The sequence below is a fragment of the Lissotriton helveticus genome, chromosome 1_1 (assembly GCF_964261635.1).
Source record: "Lissotriton helveticus chromosome 1_1, aLisHel1.1, whole genome shotgun sequence".
NCBI lineage: Eukaryota > Metazoa > Chordata > Amphibia > Caudata > Salamandridae > Lissotriton > Lissotriton helveticus.
Window position 1 is genome coordinate 174,668,355 of NC_136057.1, and position 22,303 is coordinate 174,690,657.

The following is a 22,303-nucleotide window of genomic DNA, read 5'->3' on the forward strand; positions in this document are numbered from 1 at the left end:
CGATTGACCCCATCCTCTCCGCAAGCTCCCACATCTACTTCAACCACACCACCGAGTTCCACTGGACCGACCACCACTGCATCCACTTCACCTTCCGAAAACCCACCACGCATCACCGCACCCAACAAACGACCCTTTTGAGAGCGTCACATCTCAGTACAGCCGAGAGCGTCAGATCCCCAGTACAGCCGAGAGCGTCAGACCCCAGTACAGCCGAGAGCGTCAGACCCCAGTACAGCCGAGAGCGTCAGACCCCAGTACAGCCGAGAGCGTCAGACCCCAGTACAGCCGAGAGCGTCAGACCCCAGTACAGCACCTTCTCCTAGACAGACAATACTACCTTTAGTAGAATTGCGATTTGGTAACTGGTTACTGAATCACAGTTAGCATTCAATATTTGGAAGAGGCGTGTTTGGGCGTCCCATCCAAATCAGTGTGGTATATATTACTGGTTTGTGACCAGATTCCGTTCGCAAAACAGTAATACTTTTTCGCTATTTAAAAAGTGGTGGTAACCCATTTGCTAATCCTTCCACTTCCCGTTTCCCTTTAAGGAAAACAGGCTGCATTTAATTTTTTTTTTTTTTTTTAAAGGATTATGTTGTTTAAAGGCACTCACAGCCATGGTGGTGTGCTGACCCCAGCAGGCCACCATCCTGGTCATGGCTGCGATTCCTAATGGGGCCCAATTTGCCACCTTTCTCATTAATATTCATGAGATAGGCCTATTATGCGACCCACTAGGAATGAATAATGGAACTCAAGAAAGAGTTTTATACATTATGAATACCGATTCAGAGAGCATCGCAGTTAGGAAATCGGTATTCCGAATGTTAGTACATCCAATTACTCTGTGAGCACAGCTTTTACATGTAATGATGAACCCTGGACCATCAGATACAGCAACATGAGGCTGGCTGCTAACATCTGTTCGTAAACGCCACCTCTGACGCCTCAACAAACAAACCAACAGGTTAAAGGTGGCCAGTTCACCTCTGCATACTGTCGGCAGGTGTGGGGTATTCCAACACATATATCTTCGCAACTTTTGAGCTAGACACGTTTTCTGTTGAAAACTGCACATTGTTGGTGAGTGAGTGATGTGTGTGTGTGTTAGAAAAGATCACACAGTGTGTGTTAAAAACCGGAGTGTGTGAATCCAGATGCCTCGATCCCTTCTGATCCACACTCAGCTGGGGTACATCATTCCAGAGGCACTGGAGGGAGTAAGTACCATGAAGCAATCAGTGAGGGGAGGCCTGGGAGTAGGTACCATGCAGCAATCCGTGAGGAGAGGCTGGGGGTAAGTACCATGAAGCAATCCGTGTGGGAATGAATGCCTTTGTCACAAACCTACCCTGGGTCAGTTTATATTTTTATCACTAAAAATGGTGCCAAATAATGTCTATGGAGAAAACAGAGGCTGACAATGTTTCAGTGCGGCGTAATATTAAAACTAGACTTCTTCAGGACAATGTTTTTGTTCCAATTCATTTTCCTTACCCCTTTTTTTTTTACTGCAAAATACAAAAGGACCTTCCTCCTCAGCATTTCTTGGTGCTTTTAACAAACAGTGTTATCAATAATTCAGTCATTCTACATGGAAGTTCATCATTCCTCAAGACAGCCAGGAGGTTTAAAGTACATCCTGGTAGACCCCTGATGTATCTAAACAACTAAATGTAATCTGCTGGGCTGACCTGGCCAAACATCATTAAGTCACAATTTGCTGTACTATTTTCATTTTTTAATATAATATTGTAGTAAATGGCCGGAAGTATTATTGTATATTATATTCAACTTTAATATATGAATATTTTAATTACTAACATTTAGGTTTCCTCCTTACAAGAGGGCTACTTGGCTATGTTGTGCAACACACTTTTCCATATTGTACTAGCAACCAAGTTTTGCTTCCAGCAACTGTCTGAAATGTCTTTTTTAATGTTCTACATTTTTGGCGTTAAACTTTTTGCATTACATCATATACTAATGTAATCTATTTGTTTATACGTTTTACAAATATCCAAAATGTCCAATTCCAAACAAGGACTATTTTTTCTCTTCAATACACATGCGGGCTCAAAATCCCTTTAATGCACATTGTTAAAAAAAAAAAAAAGGTGAATGCAAGTGCTTTTATGGAATTTAAATACAACGTGTTTGTTCTGTAGTAAGAACCTAGCCGGGGTAGAGTGACACATTGTACACAGAAGTAGTACCTCATACTGATTAGGTCATGGAAGGGACTGGGTGATGGATGGTGTACAACAGTGGTGGAAAGTCTAAATGCATGACGTATTTTGTACAAACGACTAGAGAAAAAAAAACTAGTACTCCCTACCAATATAATTACCATTATTTTAAATCATTCTAATCTAATACATGGAAACCTGCAACATGGATATAAAAGACTGTTTTCATTATTACAGGCCAGTTGTGACATCACCGGCTACCTGTAAAAAGAAAGTGACACAGCTACTCCACTTTAATAACTTATTACAGATGAGATGGGTCCTCATCACGCTGCCTCTGCCAGACCCAGAATACAGCATGGAAGTCGCTGAGGGAACTTTGAAACTGAGAACTTGTTTTTCGGCTCCTCTAAACCGCGTTCCCATGAAACGAACAGTTAATAACAGAAACCAGTTTCTGGCAAAATGTTTATTATTTGCAGTGCTAAAATTAATTACATGAAAGTAGGAATCTTTCTGCTGCCGACTCACATTAAACTGGGTACACCGAGTTTTTTTACTAATTAAATTGTTGCATATTGGTCTGCTTAATTACAAGCTACAGAGTTCTTACTTATTATATCCACACTAAGATACTATTTCTTTCATATGAAATAGCAAGAGGCAACTATTTAATCAGTTTGTGGGAAGGTCGATCGTGTGAAAATGTATTATAAGGAATAAAATACCCCTGCGGTGGGACACCTTAAAACTGCTTGCAACAAATGGAACCAGTTTTCAGCACTGGTTAAAAACTGGTACCCAATATTCAGCTAGATGTAGACACCCTGAGTTCGAGGGAGTGAGATGGGGTTTCAGCTGTCTCCCAAGTGCGTAATTTGATGTTAAAGCGATATGAAACTAACAAAATCTCAAGTCATAATTAACTCCACATGGTCTAAGACTCTTACTGAAATGGATACCCTTATTTTACCACAAATGTCTCTACCAAACAATGTCAATGGTTTGATTTTCATGGGAAATATAACTTTTCCACCCCAAATAAAAATTGGAAAAATAACAAACCTAACATACTGTGCATTAGAAAATATACTACCAATTTTTGCCTCGGCTTCACACATCCCTTCTGTATCACTTAATAAAGGATTTCATGCCAGATTCCCTTGATTGATATAGGAGTGGGGCAAAGAGATGCTAATATGAAGGGACACACATATTTTTAAGATATATTTTTGGAAAACAAACTAACAATTAGGTCGCGATGTATACACAACACCACTTTAAATGCGACTTTTCAGCCACAAACTAACATCTCTCAAAGATGTTCAACCATAGACCACATCTACGTGAAGCAGAGAAACAGATGAAGAGCGAGGAACGGATACCGCGCTGGAGGAACCCTGTAAGCGATATAATGCTGCACAGAGTCTGGAATCAATTTTCCGAATTTGAGCTGTCTGTCCCAGCTCCATTTGATGGGCTCAGTGTGTTGTTTAAGCAATGCTTGGTCTCAAAGCAAACTCCACTCCGGCTCATTTAATTGGAAATAATCACAGCTAAAAATGGCCGATCCCTGCTGCGGCGACCTCTAAATTTAATCAGCGGAGTTGATGTATCCTGGAGCATCTGGTAAAATCCTTTAAAGCTAGAATGTTCTCAGCCTCCTTCCATTTAACATAGTCCAGATCCTCCTGTCTCTTCTTGTAAACACGCAAACATTTCATTTTCTTATTATCGTTGGAGCAGATCTCCGACGTGGGGTCTTGAGAACTGGTAAACGGGTCGACTGGGTTGGATGAGAACTACCTGCACCCAAGGTGGATTCATATTTCTTTAAAGGATGTCAGCGGCAAGAGTCCAGAAAAAAACAAGACATCCCACATTCACCAAAGCAGGCCCAGTGTATTCAAAAAATGTTCACTAACCACCTATGAGGGAACTTTGTCAACACCAACACTGGAAAAAACAAATAAAACATCTTCCCCTCTTGCACCCATTACAGCATGTTAAGAGACCTGCCCCAAAAGGGGAATATTCCTGCTTGGCGCCAGCAGTAATTTTGTTGTCATCCCAGCGGCCATTTTAAGACCATAGCTGGCTTTTGCTGGGGGTGCTCTGTTGCTCCTGCGTCATTTCTGCGTATGTTCAGTGCCGCACTGTCTAAGCATGAAATTGAAAGTCCGTGTCAGTGCGCACAGATACAGGGAGTGGTGCCCGTGGAAGGATCCAGGTGCAAAACTCAAGAGAACCTCAAGGCCAAGAAGCACGCATGATTTATATAAATATTACGGATGTAAGCGGCACGTGAAGATCAAGGGAAATCTTAATCTAGTTTGTACATTTCTCAGCTTTCTCGTGACGGATTAATGTTCTTCAACATTGCCCAAGACCATGAAAACAAGATCCTCTCTGTTTGTGGTTGCAGGACACGTGTGGACGGGTTCTCTAGCCTCAGCTGGCCTCCACCTCATACTCTAAATATCATACTTCTCCCACAAACTCCTCTTAGTAAGGTGTTCAGTGCAACAATTTGCTGTGAGGCTCGCGGATGACTAGTCAAACACAAGGTTCTGTGACTAAAACTCAGGTCTTCGCTTTCTCCTTTGGCTCCCAACACCCCTTTACATTCATGGATAGGATACCGGCTAACTCCAGTGAATTTGGCAAGCCAATAAGAAAAAAGAGAACTTTTCGAAAGCCTGCCTTTGACAAAACGTGCGGATGTGAGCGAAATTCTAGTTACATGCTCAATAAACAATACAGATGTGTGTGAATTGACTTAGACCGAATAACTTCAAATGAAGAATTAGAAATGATATGTTATCTCTGCGGTTTATTGTACAACATGCTGTGTTCTTCAATTTTAGTAACTTGTAAACTATCTTTGGTTTCAACACCTGAGGCGTGACAGATGGCATCAGGTTTGGACCCATACCCACTATCTGATGGGCATTCACAGAGTGACCCTGGGGCAGAAGGTCATTCCTAGGAGGTGCACGAGGTTACATTCCACTCCTGACTTAGGTTTAATATCTAGGTGTATCCATAAAGCTTAGAACTAATGCAACGATCAGGTCTCCTGTTTGATGTCTGTGGCAGGGGTGCCAATCAGAGGTAGCAGGAACCACAGACATGCCAGTGGGACCCCCTGGCACTGCCCTTGGTCTCAGGGGGCATGAAGACAGTGGCATCGATAGAAACAAACAGGCCTCTTGGGTCAAAGTTGACTGTCCGAGGTTTACACTCTGGCTTCTCGTCCCTCCTCAGCAGCAAAGTGCAGGCCGTGGGACAAGGTCTCAGCCCTGTGACGTCATCAGAGGTCAAATGGTGCCTCATCGCATTCCTGTCAACCCTGGCATTTTGGATTGGAACCCGAGTTCACACTCCCGAGCCTCCCGGCCACCTCCTGTCTCATAACCGGACCTTACTGCTGTGTCCCTTCTATACACCGAGACCCCAAAATTGTACTCCTGCTCCCCTGCCTGCGTCACGTGCAGCACACAGGCAGCTCCCTGCAGCACGTGCATGGACATGTTTCTCACGTGCCTCCCCCCACACCTCTCTCATTACCTGATCTTACTGCTGTATCCCGTCTATACACCGAGACCCCGACATCTTACTCCTGCTCTCCTGCCTGCGTCACGTGCAGAACACAGGCAGCTCCCTGCAGCACGTGCATGGACAAGTTACTCACGACCCCCACCCCCCTTCCACAGCTCTCATTAGCTGATCTTACTGCTGTGTGCTCCTATACACCGAGACCCCAAAATCTTACTCCTGCACCCCTGCCTGGGTCAGGTATATAACACAGGCAGCTCCCTGCAGCACGTGCGTGGACAAGTTACTCACGACCCCCCACCCCCCTTCCACAGCTTTCATTAGCTGATCTTACTGCTGTGTGCTCCTATACACCGAGACCCCAACATCTTACTCCTGCATCCCTACCTGTGACATACTACACTCAGAAATCTCTCTGCAGCATGTGCATGGACCCAGGGAGTCGGCTAGCGCCTTGTTATTAAAAAAAACACTTGCAACCATTAATGACAATGCTGTGTAGTTTTCAATCACGTAATTTAAGTTCCTTTCAGTGCTACATTTTGGGTCATTTCTGCCTCCCACGAGGAAAGGAAGGGGGCTGGGTGGGGCCGGGGGAGGTGTATTTATCAGGAGGCGCAATGGGGAACTACAGGCAGGTGTGTACACACAGTGTCTGGTGGTCGTTCATCCAATGCGGAGGGGGGCCGGGCCTCCCTTTCCGAGACATGACCTCACCTCACCCCGCCTTGACGCCGCACAGATCCGAGGAGGCCACGGGCCTCCCGTGTGTTCCTGCTGCTGCGCCACATCCAGACCAGCGGGCATGGCCGCCAGCGCCTACCAGTGTGAGCTGGCTCCTGAATCACACTACAGGCCCTGCGTCCAACTACAGACCCACAGGCCTGCCTGCTCTCTGCGTCTACCCGTGTGTGCCTGCCCCTGAATCATACTACAGACCCTGCGTCCAACTACAGACCCACAGGCCTACCTGTCCTCTGCGTCTACCGTGTGTGCCTCCTGGTGTACAACATCAGACCCTCGGGCCTACCGCCTGTGCATGCTGCTGCGTCACACCACAAGCACACAGGCCTGCTCTCTGTGCTTACCCGTGTGCGCCTGCTCCTCAGACCTACCCTCTGCACCTAACTGGGTGTACCTGCACCTACGTCATACTACCGACCCACATGTGCCTGCTCCTGCGTCATACTACAAACCCGCAGGTACCCGTATGTGCCTGCTCCTGCATCATACTACAAACCCGCAGGTACCCGTATGTGGCTGCTCCTTTGTCTTTCTACAGACCCACAGGCCCCACTGAGCTACCCGTGTGTGCCAGCAGCCCGTCACACTACAGACCCACAAGTCGTGCGGGCTGCCGCGTCACACTGCAGACCCTCGGGTCGTGCCGGCTGCTGCGCCACACTGCACTCCAGCTCGAGTGAAGGCTGTGGAGCAAGAGCTGTGAGGAGGGAGCCCTGGGCTCTGAGAATTGAAGATTATAAGGCGGCAATCATTTTAGGCCTCAATATTTTCCGCATAATTATGGATTTGCTGAATTTACCACATAATGCATCACCTACTGCTGAGATTTTAACGAAAACGCTCAAACGGACCAAAAATGATAAAAATGTGACAAAGGCTGTTAATGCACAAGGAACTCTCTAGCCAAATATTGGCGGAAAACCTTTGCTTATTGCGGCATTTGGGTGTTAAACAGATACTACAGATGCGGAACGAGTTCAGACAGGGTTAACATGCAAGAAAAACAGTAACACAATTTAGCGATTCCACCACAAAACGCCGCCTTAGCACCAGAATCCGCCCGTTGACCAAATAGTTTAGTCAACGGCTGCACAATATGTCCCTCCTGTGCCGCATAATTCCAGTGGCACCGCCAGTAGGTAAACTTTTCAGAAGACTTTGAACCATGCACGAAGCGGGCAACCCCACTTCATGTAACCACCCCGGGGGCACTATTTCTGCTTCAGAAAGGTCATTTACCGCATTTCTGAGGTGATGACCGGGGAACATGCGGCCGACTGTGGGGCATAATTACTTTGCGCGCTCTCGGACTGAAAATGTAAGAGGATTTTTTTTTTGGAAAGGCTATTATTCTAGAACGAGTTTTAATTAAATCTACAACAAGTTCACAATTTCTAGGCCAGAGTTACATCCTACATTTTTTTTTTTACATTTTTGCAATAGTGTCACAATTGGTTTCCTCTAGTCTCTGGCTCAAATTCAAATTGTTTTATGTAACATGGACTACAACACAATGCTTTTTGTTTCCCATCCCCAGAGAGGCACACTGCACCCCCTCTCCATTCACTACACACTGCGCTCGCCCCCGCCTCGTCTTCAGGGCCCGGTTTCCCCGTTTTTATGGGGACATCGATTCACAGGTGTCGCCCCCGGCTGAAACGCTACCATCATTTCCTGTCTCCGTTTTTGGGCCCAGCCTCCTCCTCCCTGGTTGATACCGTGCAGGCCCGGCCCATAAATCCCACATGTGCGCCCATAACCCTACAGCCCACCTCATTATTTTTAACGAGGATAAAGCGGCCAGCCTGCATGCAGCCGGCCGGATCAGCCTTATTCATCAACGGGCCGTTTTGCGAGCCCCTAATAGCGATTCATAGCGAATCGCTATTAAGGACTTGCAAAACGGATTCATGTAGGAATTGCTAAATAAATAGCGATTCCTACACATTCCTTATTTGCGATTAGCAATTTGCTACTCGCAAATAAGATAGCGATTTAAAGGGTGCCTGTAGCACCCCTTAAATGCAAATTGAAACTGGTGTTGCGCACACACATGTCCAAAGGACATGTGTGTGTGCAACATGCAACTTAGAAAAATGCTTTTAAAAGCATTTTTCTAAGTTTTAGCTATTTACCGAGAGGTCTGACCTCTCGGTAAATAGGGGCCCGAAATTGCGAATTAGCAATTTAAAAATGGTTGATGAATTGCATTTAAGGAATCTCAAATAGAGATTCCTTAAATGTAATTCCTCGCAATTTAGCGAATTAGCAATTACCGATTTTTGCATTTGGGATGATGAATCCCAAATGCAAAAATTGCGCTCGCAATGGGCCAGATTCTCAGAATCTGGCCCTTTGCGAGCGCAATTCGGCTTGATGAATCAGTGAGTTAGGCGGCAAGGCAACTCAGTGGATTAAAAACGGCCTTAAGCACGCAGGTGCAAAGTCTGCAGGGCTGGCAGGTCTTTCATCCGTCCAAGGTCAAGGAGACGTGTTTGATAAGAAATTTAAGATTTACAAGCCCCTTGCGCCACTTTTGAGTCACTTTTCCCATGTTAAAAATGACGCAAAATTGGCGCAAGGGGCTTGTAAATTGGCCCCGAAGTGTTTATAATTACGGAAGCACAGAGGCCGCTGCAATGAGCACGTCATTACTGTGTTTTAAGTGCATAGACAACCTCTTCCATTTACATTTCAGATGTCAATAGAGCCGGGGCAGGAAGTCACGGTGCGTGAGGAGGCCGATAAGGCCAGAGTAGAGCCCGCTGCAGACCCCTGTTGTCTCAATGGTACAAAACAAAATAAACACACAATTTCGACGAATTAAAAAAATCAAATAGAATGGAAGTCATGGAGACGCATATAGTTTCAAGTAAGACATCTTTAAACACAAATGAACCAGCCAAAACCAGGACATGATCGCGTGCGTTCCTAAAGTATAAGCCCATTGCCTCGCGGCGCTTTGCATGGATTTGGTGAGAGCGATAGCGCATTCGGTGTGTTTGGGGTGAGTGACAGGCGCTTTGTGTGAGTTGGTGAAAGTGAACTTTACTGGGGGAGGGTAAAGGGGCTTTGAGTGGATTTTTGAGGACTTGAAGGGCGCCAGAGTACCCAAACACGCCCCATGTAAACCGTAATACGCGGCCCAGGGTGACAAGCTGTAAGGAGTCTGCAGCAGAAGTCAGACACAAAGGGAAGCGTAGGGAGGGCGCCAAGAAGAGGGCCCGTCATGGTACAGAAATACTACGGGCCCTACGGGCATGCCCTGCACTCATGCAGTACACACAGGGCCCTAACGAACTGTTAACGCCCTCGGCTACCTGGACATTTGTGACAGACAAGCACCTGCAATTACGCACCAGGAGGCGGCATCCTTGCTGTGCGCCACAAAGCCCTACCATGGGCAGAATAAGCGCTATACAAATCACTACAACATTACAAACATATACAGTATTTTACTCAATGGTCTGTGCACATATGACGTCATCAGGAGGGGATAAGGACCTGTGGACGGTGCCGGACCACCTGAGGCTTTCAGCACTGACTACTTACTCCACGCCCAAGCTGCACTTAAATCTTGTTTTATCCACTCGAGCAATTTATCAGAATATAATTAACACTAAATGTAAACATCGGAGTTTATCACCCAAGGCAAGGGTCCTCGTGATGTGGCCGCCGCACGGATGAAAGGCGGAGTGGGCCTCAGACACGTGAAACGGCGGGGGTGCAACCTCCTGATGCACCTTCAGTGTTTCCACCTCACAGTCTGCTGTCACCAAGATGGCGCCAGGCAGAAGGCTCGAATTAGTAAGCGGGAGCTAATTAATGGCAGCTAGGCGAAACGAGCTTTTCATAGCGCCTAACTAGGAATTGCGGAGCGCGTAGGCGCTTGGATGGATTCATACTGTGGACCTGGCTAAGGGTTAGGGTGGTAGGCCTCGAGCGTCACACATGGGAATGCACTTCTCGCGCCGCCTTCGGTGCGCCTCGAATCCACAGCGGCGCTAAACTTCGATCTCATTGGCTCTATCTTCCCCCCAAAATGACATCCTGAGCCTGGACCAGAGAAGCCAAGGGCCACCAGCAGAGCCTTCACGTGCGTCATCCTGAGTCAAGCCTCACACGTGGTACCAGCTGACTGCCTTCGGCTGTCTGAGGCCCAAGACCCCCACACCCCGCTTCCACACACACACACACCCCTTCCACATACACATACACACACTACACACCCAATCCAGGGCCCCTTTCACACACAAAACACCAATTTTCCAGCGTATCCGCCACAGACAGCATTGAACTCTCCGTGTCACTTTCTTGTTAAGTCGACAATGTGTACCACAGCCCCTCTCTCCACCATCCTCTGAAGGAAAGAGCCTTCGGGGGTCACCTTAAAACCCCCAAATATACAAACACATCAAAAAAAGCACCACGATTGAGTCACGCGCGCTGATTGAGGAAGCAAAGACTGCACCTGAGCGGCGTCTGCAAGCCCCCCAGGCCTGCCCCGGCTCCACGTCCTAGAAGGCCGCTTCTAGGCGCGTCTGGAAAGTTCTTCAGAGACCTTCGTCGTCTTTCCCAAGGGTGAATCCATCTGGGGTGGTCGAAGACGCCGGCCAAGGCTCCTGGCGGCTCCGGCTGGTGGTTGGGAATAATTGGGGAAACGAGAAGTGGCACTACGATGGTGAACACCACACGCCACCGTCCCACCCGACTCAGGCGCACAACTGTGGAAAATCACTCTGGAAGAGCGCGCTTTTGCCCGTGGTTGGCTGGCGCGCAGGGCGGGGGCGGCCTGGGTGTGGCCACCTGCGCAGACAGGGCGTCTGGGGCCAGTAATCCCCGGCTCCTCCTGCCGGGGCCTGTGCCAGCCAGGCCGGCCCTCGAGTAGGAGCGCCGCGGGCACGCCAAGGGCGGGGCAAGACGGGGCGTCTGCCCGGGCACCGCTCCAAAAAAAGGACTTCATTCAAATGTGTGCTTTGAACGCAGGGAAGTGGTGAGAGGCGAAAAGGGACTCACAGTTGGGAGAGGAGGAAATGCGTCATGCTGGCCCCAGCCCAGAGCCCCCCTCCCCCAAGATCAAAGCCTGCACTGTGCCGGCACACCCCAGGGGATGTTAGCACCATGGAAGACACAGCAGCAGTCACAGTGCATCAAAAAACACAATACTGGAACGGTGATCCTGAGCGCGCCGAGGGCGGGGTCAGAGGGCGTAGAGCGGGTCAAAGGTACGGCAAAAAAACACAATATTCTGTACACTATTTAGTTTAGAAAATAACGCACACACTTTAAATGCAAGTTAAAATAAGCAGTGGGCAATGCAATGTTTTATATCGTGAAACCGCTATTGCGCAATGCAATCCATGCAGCTGTTTGATTGTGTAACCACAGAGTGAATTGTGATTGGTGCAGTGTGGCAGAATGACTTGTGTATTTTCAGTGCCACGAGGCCCCAGACTGAGGCGGGAAGCGCTGCGATTGTGTAATTCATTATTTAAACTTTCATTACTCACAGTATAAGATAAGCAGCTGAAAAATTATTTAGGTTTAGAAAAAAGTGCTTTCAAAATTGACGAGAATAACAAACAATCAGACTGGTGTGAGTGAAAGCTTGTCCACCCAACAGGCCCTCCAGAATACAGGCAGTAACATGACCTTGCATGACCTCAAGAAGAACACAGCTTTATCATTGTGAAGCCTCAAAGGTCTCCATCAATGAAAGACAAACCTGGCTCCCAAGCGGGCTTTACATTTGCAGATTAACCAATTGCACACTTTTACATTTCTTTCAGGTAGCAGGCACCTTGGCATGAAATGTGTTTCTTGTTTACCTGCCTGTCCATCCCTGGGCTTCACAGCATAGAGAACCCCCCTCTTCCACCCCCCCCCCCCCCGCAGCCCAGAACCCCCCCCTTCCATTTCAGCTGAGGCACCTCAACTCTCAGAATTAACTCTCCCTCGATGGTCGTCTTAACAAAAAGGAGGCAAACCGTTGTTCTTAAATTAAAACAACTAAGGCAACGTCATTCCCCACAGATCCTGCTCACTTCGACCTCTGAAGGAATTTAACAAACCTGGTTAAATAGCGGAATTCCCTTCCGTTGGAACTCAGGACCTGTCGGTCTCCCCTTGCCTTCCGAAAAAAGCTACAGACCTTTCTTTTTAGCCAGGCCTCATTCCAACCTAACTCAAACCTCGCTAGTCCCGTTTTTCAGCGCCGGGAAACCCTGTTGGGTAGTGCATGCTTTATAAATCTTTTAAATAAATAAATAAATAAAATGTAACCATGGAGAAGGCAGCTCAAAAGGCAGCCCCCATAATATTCACTTCACCATCCGATAATGGCCATGTGGCGCGCTGCCATGCCACAGTGAGGGATATTTGGCTCCGCTTCATTTCTTGGACATCCCTCCCTCGGTAGGAGGTTGGTTTGAAGCAGTTGTAGCCCGTGCAGGGAGTGCCGTGGGTCGGCAGGGTGGGGGCAGCTGTGGCCGGTGGTGGGAGTACCTGCCGGGCGGTGACGTGGGGAGGGGGAGGGGCAGGGTGGGGGGGTAGTAATGTATGGATTACGGACTTTAATAGGTAAGTAAACATATAAATAAATAAAACAAATTTCGTTGCGTGCACTGCATCACCAAATGCGATGCAGTTCTTTACTTTACTCTGGTCGGCCGGGAGTTTACTACCTCCCATCCTGCCCCTCGCCCGTCCGCCCCAGCGCCCCACAGCACTTCCTGCACGGGCCGCTATAGGTTTGAAGGATGGCGGGCTCTGTCTTCTGCCCCAAGTCCTACACTCATCTAAAAGATACACCTGGATTTAAGACCCTCCTCCGCAGTCTCCCAGCGCACTCCCACCCAGAGGAAAAGGGCCCTAAGCAGACTGGACATGAGGAAATGCAAGAGGGAAAGTCTAGGCCCTCTCTGGCTGCACTCTCAGGATCTGGAACAACATCCACAGCAACGGTAAACAACGTTTACCACAAATCTTTCTCCCTGCAGGGAATCACAACTCGGTCATTCCAACGACCGCGTTGTGATTCCGCATACCATTACTCCGCAAGTCAGAATGACGACTTGCGGAGGGGGGAGAGGTGTTGGATTTAAAATCCAACACCTTCCCTATTGTCCGCGCAGACTGGAGTTGGAATAGTAAATTATACTATTCCAACATCCGGCGCCCCCCTCCGCAAGTAGTTGTTCCGAATTGCTGGGTAATGGTATGCGGAATCACAACGCAGTCGTTGTAACGACCGTATTGTGATACAGCGGGATAATATCATACATTCCACAGCAACATCAGAACCCAGGACATTCCGGCAATTCAGAGAGCCACTGCGAACACAGGGCTTCAGACCGCACCCCTGCCCGGACCACCAGGAAGGGACTTGTTCACCTGCCTCTTGTATAAGGTCCCTCGTCGCATCTGTGGGCCCTCACTCGAATCCAGGCGTGGGAGCTCGGACCCGACATCTCTCAATAAAACTGCAAACCCAAGCAAATTCCAGTGTCTTGGGGAGCAGAGGCCCAGTGGTCAATTTTCAAAACAATAAGTGCCAAGGCCCTCGTCAGGAGGACACCGTCCATTGCCTCTGCCAGCGCTGCCAATGACAGTACCAACACAACTACTAACCATCACACTCCTACAAGTGACACAATCCAAACTATTCCAGGCCCCCACACCAAAAAGAATGGCTTGGGTGGCACGAATTAGTGATTATTAATGTAGGTTAAATTAATAAACAGCTGTTGTGCTCATTACCAAATTTGGCTGAGACTGTCACACGTGCTGGTGCTAAGAATTGAGTGCCGGTGCCGAGCACCAGAAACCACTGGCTTAGAATTCGCACCGCAGAGGCCCCTAGCATGTTTCTATGTCAATTCTAGCAGAACATATAGTCAGCTGTAGGAGCTATGTACTAACCAGTAGGGACGTGGACACAGAGCTGCTGGCCTCCCTCCTGCAGCCAGCACCTCCTCGTTCAAGCAAAAAAAAGAGAGACGATGTGAGTCAGCGTGGCTGTATGTGCCAGCCACACCTCTTCTACATGTGTCACGCCTCTGCTGCATGTGCCACGCCTCTGCTGTACGCACCAAGCCTCTGCTCTATGTGCCACGCCTCTGTTGCATGCGACGTACCCCTGCTGCATGCGCCACGCCTGTTGCTTGCGCCAAACCTCTGCTGCATGTGCCACACCTCTGCTGCATGTGCCACACCTCTGCTGCAGGCGTCACGCATCTGCTGCATGCGTAACGCATCTGCCACGTCTCTGCTGCATATGCCACGCCTCTGCTGCATATGCCATGCGTCTGCTGTACGCGCCACACCTCTGCTCTATGTGCCACGCCTCTGTTGCATGCGACGTACCCCTGCTGCATGCGCCACGCCTGTTGCTTGCGCCACACCTCTGCTGCATGTGCCACACCTCTGCTGCAGGCGTCACGCATCTGCTGCATGCGTAACGCATCTGCCACGTCTCTGCTGCATATGCCACGCCTCTGATGCATGTGCCATGCGTCTGCTGTACGCGCCACACCTCTGCTGTACGCGCCACGCCTCTGCTGTACGCGCCACGCCTCTGCTGTACGCGCCCCTGCCTCATGTGCCACGCCTCTGCCTCATGCGCCACGCCTCTGCTGCACGCGCCACGCCTCTGCTGCACGCGCCACGCCTCTGCTGCACGCGCCACACCTCTGCTGCACGCGCCACACCTCTGCCTCATGTGCCACGCCTCTACTCCCCTTAATCAGTAGGATCCCCACATTCATGACCCATGTTTGTGCTTCCACTGAGAGGTCTTGGTCTCAACTCCTGTGCATCCAGTCTAAGAATTCGACGTTTCTCCTGAGGTGGTGGTTGACAGGGGACTTCTGCAGGCCAGATTGTGGGCCACTGAAAGATTCTCTTTCCAGGGTCCTTCATGGCCACCAGCTAGCCAGCTTCTCTGCTCTCCCAAGAGGAGTCCACCGATGAGACAGCCAGTGGTCTACACTTCCCCTGAGGTGGGCCTCCTCCTACTGACCACTGTCCATAGGGGCCCGGGGAGGGGGGGCTTCCCCGCTGAGCACCTCTCAGATATTAAAATATGGTTAAGTTTCGGAAGACTCTAAACACATCTGTTCAAATCATTCAAGTGGATCGTTTGACCTTATTTTCTCATTAGTGCCAGGACACCTTTGGGTAATCGCGCGCTTAATAAATGACATATATTAAGAAAATCTCTCCCAAATCCACATATATGTAGGCCTCCCAGGCATGAGTCCTGCCTGCTGTGACACTCCCATGTTCACACATGTACGGCTCTCGGTGGGGGGCTTCAGTCCATTGAGTCACTAATTCCATGTCCATACATGTTCGTTTCTTCGTCGGGTTGGTCCTCCACACCGATGGGGCACTCCCTTGTTCATACATGTACAGCTCTTGCTGGGGAGGGCCTTTGCCTGTTGATGCCTATGTGAGTACACTCTCCCAGAATAGAGCCTCTAACTGAGGAGCTCTCCCATGTTCAAACAAGCAGAGTTCCTTTTCAGGTGGGGCTTCGCCTGATGAGGGTCTCTCCCATGTTCATACATGTGCATCTCTGCCTGGAGTTGGTTCTACGCACCAGTGTGGCACTCTCCTATGTTCATACAAGTGCATCCCTCCTTGCGGTGACCCTCAACTCGGTGTGGCCCTCCCATGTACGAGCACCTCTCCCTGGGGTGGCCCTCTCATTTATGAACATCTCTCCCTGTGGGGCCCTCCCATGTATGAGCATCTCTCCCTGTGGGGCCCTCTCATGTATGAGCACCACTCCCGGGGGTGGCCCTAAGCCCTGTGGGACCCTCCCATGTATGAGCACCTCTCCCTGGGGTGGCCCTCAGCCCTGTGGGGCCCTCCCATGTATGAACATCTCTCCCTGTGGGGCCCTCATGTATGAGCACCTCTCCCTGTGGGGCCCTCTCATGTATGAGCACCACTCCCGGGGGTGGCCCTAAGCCCTGTGGGACCCTCCCATGTATGAGCACCTCTCCCTGGGGTGGCCCTCAGCCCTGTGGGGCCCTCCCATGTATGAACATCTCTCCCTGGGGTGGCCCTCAGCCCTGTGGGGCCCTCCCATGTATGAGACCTCTCCCGGGGGTGGCCCTAAGCCCTGTGGGACCCTCCCATGTATGAACATCTCTCCCTGTGGGGCCCTCTCATGTATGAGCACCTCTCCCTGGGGTGGCCCTGAACCCTGTGGGGCCCTCCCATGTATGAGATCTCTCCCTGGGGTGGCCCTCAGCCCTGTGGGACCCTCCCATGTATGAACATCTCTCCCTGTGGGGCCCTCATGTATGAGCACCACTCCCGGGGGTGGCCCTAAGCCCTGTGGGACCCTCCCATGTATGAGATCTCTCCCTGGGGTGGCCCTAAGCCCTGTGGGGCCCTCTCATGTATGAGCACCTCTCCCGGGGGTGGCCCTAAGCCCTGTGGGGCCCTCCCATGTATGAACATCTCTCCCTGGGGTGGCCCTCAGCCCTGTGGGGCCCTCCCATGTATGAGACCTCTCCCGGGGGTGGCCCTAAGCCCTGTGGGACCCTCCCATGTATGAACATCTCTCCCTGTGGGGCCCTCTCATGTATGAGCACCTCTCCCTGGGGTGGCCCTGAACCCTGTGGGGCCCTCCCATGTATGAGATCTCTCCCTGGGGTGGCCCTCAGCCCTGTGGGACCCTCCCATGTATGAACATCTCTCCCTGTGGGGCCCTCATGTATGAGCACCACTCCCGGGGGTGGCCCTAAGCCCTGTGGGACCCTCCCATGTATGAGATCTCTCCCTGGGGTGGCCCTAAGCCCTGTGGGGCCCTCTCATGTATGAGCACCTCTCCCGGGGGTGGCCCTAAGCCCTGTGGGACCCTCCCATGTATGAGATCTCTCCCTGGGGTGGCCCTAAGCCCTGTGGGGCCCTCTCATGTATGAGCACCTCTCCCGGGGGTGGCCCTAAGCCCTGTGGGACCCTCCCATGTATGAGATCTCTCCCTGGGGTGGCCCTCAGCCCTGTGGGGCCCTCTCATGTATGAGCACCTCTCCCTGGGGTGGCCCTGAACCCTGTGGGGCCCTCTCATGTATGAGCACCTCTCCCGGGGGTGGCCCTAAGCCCTGTGGGACCCTCCCATGTATGAACATCTCTCCCTGTGGGGCCCTCATGTATGAGCACCTCTCCCTGGGGTGGCCCTGAACCCTGTGGGGCCCTCCCATGTATGAGATCTCTCCCGGGGGTGGCCCTAAGCCCTGTGGGACCCTCCCATGTATGAACATCTCTCCCTGTGGGGCCCTCATGTATGAGCACCTCTCCCTGGGGTGGCCCTCAGCCCTGTGGGGCCCTCCCATGTATGAGCACCTCTCCCTGGGGTGGCCCTCAGCCCTGTGGGGCCCTCTCATGTATGAGCACCTCTCCCCGGGGTGGCCCTAAGCCCTGTGGCGCCCTCCCATGTATGAACATCTCTCCCAGTGGGGCCCTCTCATGTATGAGCACCTCTCCCTGGGGTGGGCCTCAGCCTGTGGGGCCCTCTCATGTATGAGCATCTCTCCCTGGGGTGGCCCTGAGCCCCTGAGCCCCGTGGGGCCCTCATGTATGAGCACCTCTCCATGGGGTGGCCCTCAGCCCTGTGGGGCTCTCCCATGTATGAACATCTCTCCCTGTGGGGCCCTCATGTATGAGCACCTCTCCCTGGGGTGGCCCTGAGCCCTGTGGGGCCCTCCCATGTATGAACATCTCTCCCTGTGGGGCCCTCTCATGTATGAGCACCTCTCCCTGGGGTGGCCCTCAGCCCTGTGGGGCCCTCCCATGTATGAGCACCTCTCCCTGTGGGGCCCTCATGTATGAGCATCTCTCCCTGGGGTGGGCCTCAGCCTGTGGGACCCTCCCATGTATGAACATCTCTCCCTGTGGGGCCCTCCCATGTATGAGCGCCTCTCCCTGGGGTGGCCCTCAGCCCTGTGGGGCCCTCTCATATATGAACATCTCTCCCTGGGGTGGCCCTCAGCCCTGTGGGGCCCTCTCATGTATGAGCATCTCTCCCTGGGGTGGCCCTCAGCCCTGTGGGGCCCTCCCATGTATGAACATCTCTCCCTGGGGTGGCCCTCAGCCCTGTGGGGCCCTCTCATGTATGAGCACCTCTCCCTGGGGTGGCCCTCAGCCCTGTGGGGCCCTCTCATGTATGAGCACCTCTCCCTGGGGTGGCCCTCAGCCCTGTGGGGCCCTCCCATGTATGAACATCTCTCCCTGTGGGGCCCTCATGTATGAGCATCTCTCCCTGGGGTGGGCCTCAGCCTGTGGGACCCTCCCATGTATGAACATCTCTCCCTGTGGGGCCCTCCCATGTATGAGCGCCTCTCCCTGGGGTGGCCCTCAGCCCTGTGGGGCCCTCTCATATATGAACATCTCTCCCTGGGGTGGCCCTCAGCCCTGTGGGGCCCTCTCATGTATGAGCATCTCTCCCTGGGGTGGCCCTCAGCCCTGTGGGGCCCTCCCATGTATGAACATCTCTCCCTGGGGTGGCCCTCAGCCCTGTGGGGCCCTCTCATGTATGAGCACCTCTCCCTGGGGTGGCCCTCAGCCCTGTGGGGCCCTCTCATGTATGAGCACCTCTCCCTGGGGTGGCCCTCAGCCCTGTGGGGCCCTCCCATGTATGAACATCTCTCCCTGTGGGGCCCTCTCATGTATGAGCTCCTCTCCCTGGGGTGGCCCTGAGCCCTGTGGGGCCCTCCCATGTATGAGCGCCTCTCCCTGGGGTGGCCCTGAGCCCTGTGGGGCCCTCCCATGTTTGAGCGCCTCTCCCTGGGGTGGCCCTCAGCCCTGTGGGGCCCTCCCATGTTTGAGCGCCTCTCCCTGGGGTGGCCCTCAGCCCTGTGGGGCCCTCCCATGTATGAGCACCTCTCCCTGGGGTGGCCTCCGTCATTCGAGGTTCTCATCCCATGTTGATACAGCCGCGGCTCTCCCTGGGTGGGCCTCAGTCTGGGGAATCTCGCCCACGTACATCTCCAGTCCACGGTCACATGTATCTGCTGCTTTATATAGCGCCCCTCGATTTAAAATCCGCGTCCGGGCGCTTTACATAAAATGATTAACCTTTCCTTCCGTCGCATTATTCTGCAGGAAATATTCAGGAATATCCTATAGATGGAGTTTTTTTTGTAGACAGATTAAAAAGAAGCTAAACTTAAAAGTACTGGGTGACTCTGGTGTGTGTGCAGTTCTCCCTGGGGTGGGCCTCTCACAGAGAAGGTGACGCAGGGCAACAGTCTGCCCCTCCCCCCCCCCCTTGGATGCCCTTTTCATCCTTTCTGCATCTCTGTCCGGGTGCGGAGTTACCCCCCTCTGCCCACTGCCCCCACTCCGGTGCCCCCGCTATTCCCTCGTGTAGTCACCTCGCTCCAGTGATAGCCCCCCACTGAAGCCTGCACCCTTCAATCCCTCCCCCACCTGGCCAACCTGAAGGGAGAAACCGTAGCACCTAGAAACGAGGTTGATAGCGCTCTCTGCCTCACATCAACCAATCATTCATTCATAGTGTAATATCGAAAAGGCCACTGGAATTATGCGGAAGGGAGGGACAAAACTATGCCGCAAAGCCAACTAGATTACGCGAAAAGAATAGGCACAATATGCAGTGTAATGCAGGGCTTTTTGTAATAGTATTACGTCATTATTTTGTCATTTTTACACAGGTTAACATTGGGTGAAGGTTTGACCCCATTAGTACCAGTTTTACACCCAAATACAGCACTACGCAACAGAAAGGGACTGGTCACTGTCAGCCAATGGGCTTCCGCTGCGCAGCAACACGTGCTTCTGCGGTTTAATAACTTTTGATCCGTCTGAGCTAGCAATAGTTTTCGGTTGGGTTAAAATCAGCAGATGGTGAATTATGTGGGAAATCCATAATTATACATAAATCGATGCAGCTGCAAAATTGCATAATCCCAGTAGCGCTGATCACCGTGCTGAGCGAAAAGGAGCTGAGGCTAAGAGGCTCGTGCGATTCCAGCGAAAAGGATGGATTCCCGCACATTTGAGTGAGGCCTCGTGCTACATCATAGAAACGTCACACATGGATGCAGACTGCGAAGGCCCAAGCACACAGAGGCCCCGCCTGCCCTGCCCTAGCAACGGCTCTGCTTTCCCGCAATCTTGATCGATATTTTGTCTCCAAAAGTACCACAACATTGAATAAATGTAACATTTCAATCCAACAATAGAAAAACGTGGCAACATGAATAAAATATGCAGACGAAATAAGATAAAAAACAGGAGAATAAAGTAGAGGATGGAGAAGAGAATAAAAAGAAAAAAAAGGACACAAAAGATAAAATTCAGCACAATATTCAATGTCTTAAACATTGAAATTATATTGAATACTACAACAAAAGATAAAAAATATTCACACACCAAAAATGATATATACATTCAAGAATGTTTTGTTGAATGTATTTGCTCCTCAATTCTCAACCACCTCCCGAGTGCAGTAACATTAATACTGCATGGGGGGTGGGGGGGACCCCCCAAAGTTAAGGCCCACCGGTAGAGGAGGGCCTCAGTAGGGTCTGCCTACAGCAGGCACCTTAACCCCCCCACTGCCGCGGACATGCACAACAGAGTAGCTCCCCTTACTCGACTCACCATAAAGCACCGTGAGGCCGCTGCACGAGAGCGCTACAATACAGTGCAGTGCAGGTGAGGGGCTGAATGGAAGGCCCGGAGGCCGCCATTTATCGCAGCATGGATGGGGTCTTTCAAGCTTTATGCGTGCAGCGCCTAGAGGCAGCGCAGAGGTCCCGGGTGCTAGGGTGGTCCAGTGTCCAGGCGGGAGCCTGGCAAGTAGGGTACTGGGAAAACAGACGGGCACAGAGAAACTCAAGTCGTACTCCAAACGGCCTTAAATCCCCTCACACTCTTTTTTAAAAAGTATTCTAAAAGACAGCTGCTGGTGCAGATTTACAAGCCCCTTGCGCCACTTTTGCGTCACCATGCCCATGTTAAAATGACGCAGAAGTGGCGCAAGGGGCTTGTAAATCTGCCCCAGCGGATTTAACAAACGGCACTTTTTTTAGCGCAGCAAAACCAGCACGCACGGAACTCCCCTCTGCGTGCCTGTCTCTTTCCCCATATATGTGTTTATCGGTGCATGCGTGTGAGGGGATTAATAAACAAACACAGGTACGTTCAGGCTCTTACCTGCCGTAGCGGCCTCCGCCCTCATCCTCTCGGTACAAAGTGAACTTTTCGTCGTTTCCCGGCTCCGGGCAGCTGCGCGGGTCCCAAACTACAAATATCACAGGAAAAAAAACACAGCACCACACCCTCCGGCTCTTATGAGAAGCTGAATGACTCGGGCCGGCCTCCTGCAGGCTGAGGGGGCGGGGGCGAGTCATTCACAGGTTTCTCCCCCCCCCCCTCTTCCTCCAGCCCCCCCTCTTTCTCCTTCACGTCCAAGTTCGACTACATTTTTTTTTTACTTTCTAAAACCACACCCAGGGCTGCGCTGCCGCCGGAGGCGCGGGCGCGTAATCTCTGCGTCTGTGGTTATTTTTGTTGGCAAGGAGACGGAGGGCGCAGACGGGGAGACCGGGCTGGGCTGCTCCAGCCGCTCCCAGGGCCAGGGAGTTCGGGGGAGGGGGGGGTGCATGGGGGGGACCTCAGCTGCTCCGGAGCCTAAGATTGTACAGAGCGGCCAGGAGCGCGCAGACCTTCCCAGGCAAAGGCGGGGCCTTGGGTGCACCCATTATGGCACGGGGGCAGGGGTGGTTGGGCAGTCAGGGCTCGAGTCGGGGGAACACGCAGGTACA

General features: G+C 51.4%; 1 long non-coding RNA gene across 1 annotated transcript in view; it reads right to left on the minus strand.

Annotated features, from left to right (window-relative positions):
* The window catches only part of LOC144768444 (uncharacterized), a 74,907-nt gene extending 53,057 nt beyond the window's left edge, over nt 1–21,850 (minus strand). Inside the window, exon 1 of the long non-coding RNA XR_013598547.1 lies at nt 21,693–21,850. This is a non-coding gene — a long non-coding RNA (uncharacterized LOC144768444). The remainder of the gene's footprint in view (nt 1–21,692) is intronic.
* Nucleotides 21,851–22,303: the final 453 nt, after the last annotated feature.